The sequence below is a fragment of the Tenrec ecaudatus genome, chromosome 7 (genome assembly GCF_050624435.1).
Source record: "Tenrec ecaudatus isolate mTenEca1 chromosome 7, mTenEca1.hap1, whole genome shotgun sequence".
NCBI lineage: Eukaryota > Metazoa > Chordata > Mammalia > Afrosoricida > Tenrecidae > Tenrec > Tenrec ecaudatus.
Genome location: NC_134536.1, coordinates 89901442 through 89904330, shown reverse-complemented (window position 1 = coordinate 89904330; position 2889 = coordinate 89901442).

Sequence of the window (2889 nt, the reverse complement as noted above, 5' to 3'; positions counted from 1 at the left end):
TTAGGGATTGCAGTTCTTAGCTGACCTGTGCATTGAGCTGCTAATTATAAGGTCTGCATTTGAAACCACCAGCTCTGAAGTAGAAGGAAGAAGGTTTTTACTCCTGTGAAAATTTTCAGACTTGCAGATTCATGGGGGGCAGTTTGAACCTGCTCTATAGGGTAGCTATAGAGTACCCTGCTCTATAGGGTAACTATGAGTCAGGATTGACTTGATATCAGTGTAAGTGATGCTCCAGAAGTTTGATTGATAACATTCTCTAACATGATAATTATGTCTCTAAGGTAAACCAGAGGCATATAAGCGATAGACGCATGAATTTGGGCTTGCACTTAATTCTAGCCTTAGTCGAAGAATAATGAGTTTTTATGATGTGGTCTCACTTTATGTTCACCTTCATAAAACGATCGCTGAAGATATGGGTATTATAGCAAAGTGTGGTGAAGAAACTAGATGGTGCCAATCAGAAAGAATAGCATCTGGGTGTTGTTTGTTTTTAAATAAGCAGCCATCTAAGTGAGGTGTTAACTAAGTCTATATGGAAGAAGCATACCAGCCTGTGATTCAAGGATTGTAAATAATACAATCCAAATCTAAAGGAAGGGCTGGTATTAGAGTTTAAATAGTGAACACCTGGTCTTCAGAAGGCAAAGAGTGGAAGAGAGTGGATGACCAAAATCCATCTGCAGTGTCCACATATGGATTAAGTCTCTGATGAATCTCCTCTGACCATAGTTGAGGGCTGTGTATAGCTTTGTTATCAGAAAGAGAACATTGAAAAGTTGATTATGGAATATGTAGTTCAGTTAAAATGTAATATCGCATCATTTAATCTCCCTTTTGATCCATTTTATAGCTGTTTCAGTTTTTTTAATCATTTTATTGGGGGCTTATACACAATCCATACATCTATCCATTGTCTCAAGTATATTTGTATATATGTTGCCATCATCGTTGTCAAAGCATTTTCTTTTTACTTGAGCCCTTGGTATCAGCTCCTCATTTTTACCCCTCCCTCCTTCTCCCTCCTTCTCTCATGAACCCTTGATAATTTATAAGTTATTAATATTTTGTCATGTCTTGTGCTGTCCGATGTGTTCCTTTATCCCCTTGTCTGTTGTTCATCCCCCTGGGAGGGGGTTATAGGTTGGTCATTGAGATAGTTAGTTTATTGTGCCAGCCTGGCCAATAAACATTGAAGGGTGGAGAGATGAGAGGCTCGGCAAGCCTCGCCTGTCTTGTCTCTCACTCTTTGATCATCGGACCAGTGTGCAGCTGTGTTGCTTGTTCTGTGCCTCAATTTGCAAGCTACACTACCTGTGGGACACCTAACCCGTGGACTGTGTCGCTGTAATTTGTGGTTCCTTTAAGACTTGCTTCTCCACACAATTGGAATTTACATCTTTTGAGCTGGGGACTGACTGTTGGTGACCTGGCTGACTGTCTTGCTGCCTGTGCCGGGATACCCTGATTCTCTCTACAGAGGACTATCTGGTGGCCCTCAAAACTTGAAGGACTGCCAGTGTCTCACAATTCCCTCACAGGAGTGAGTTGCACTGAGCCATTTGTACTGCTTTATAATTTAACTGTTCACTTCTTGTATTATCTGTCTATCTATCTGTATATAATTTAACCATTCATTTATTGTGTTATATATAGATCTTTATAAATAAATAAATTATATATATATATATATATATATATATATATATATATATATATAATTATTAGCAATCTGGATTTGTTTCTCTAGAGAACCCTGTCTAACACAGTCATTGTGATCGGTTCCTCCTTTCTTCCCCCACCTTCCCCTTCCCCTTTTGGTATGGTTACTGTCAATATTGGTCCCAAGGATTTTATCCTATATTCCCTGTGTTTCTAGCTCTTATCTGTACCCATGTACATGCTCTGGTCTAGCCAGATTAGTAAGGCAGAATTAGGGTCATGATAGTGGTGGGGAGGAAGCATTTAAGAACCAGAGGAAAGCTGTATGTTTCATCAGTGCTATACTGAACCCTGACTGGCTCATCTTCTCCCCATGACCTTTCTGTAAAGGGATGTCCAATTGCTTATAGATTGTTTTGGGGCCTCCACTCTGCAACCCGCACACACACACACACACACACACACACACACACACACACACACACACACACATACACACACACACACCCATTCACAAAATGATTTTTTTTGCTCTGGGTCTTTGATGCCTGATACCTGATCCCATCAACACCTCATGATCAACACAGACTGGTGTGCTTCTCCCATGTGGGCTTTGTTGCTTCTCAGCTAGATAGCTGCTTATTTATCTTCAAGCCTTTAAGACTCAAGATGCTATATATCTTTTGATAGTCGGGCACCATCAGCTTTCTTCACCTCATTTGCTTATGCACCCGCTTTGTCTTCAGTGATAGTGTTGGAGTGGTGAGCATCTCAGAGTGCTGGATTATTAGAAAAAAGTGCTCTTGTTTGAGGGAGTTACTTGAGTAGAAGCCTAATATCCATCTGCTTCCTTAATACTAAACCTATAAATATATGTACAAAGATCTATTTCCCCATCATCATATATAAATACATTTACATATATACATGCCTGTATTTCGACCTCTATAGATTCCCTTTGCCTCTTAGTTCTTTCTTCTATTTCCTTTTACTTTCCTCTTGTCCAGCTATCATGTTCAATCTTCATCTGGGTTTCAGTAATTCTCTCTGTTACATTGTGCTTGATCAAGCCCTACTAGACCTCCTACACCCTCCTCACCATTGATTGACGGACACTTGTTCCCTTTCCTTTCTCCCGCCTCCCCCTTCTGTGTCTCCCAGGAACCGTCATCCGTAGTTCTCCATTCTGGCTTGTTTATCCCACCTATCCCATCCACATAGACA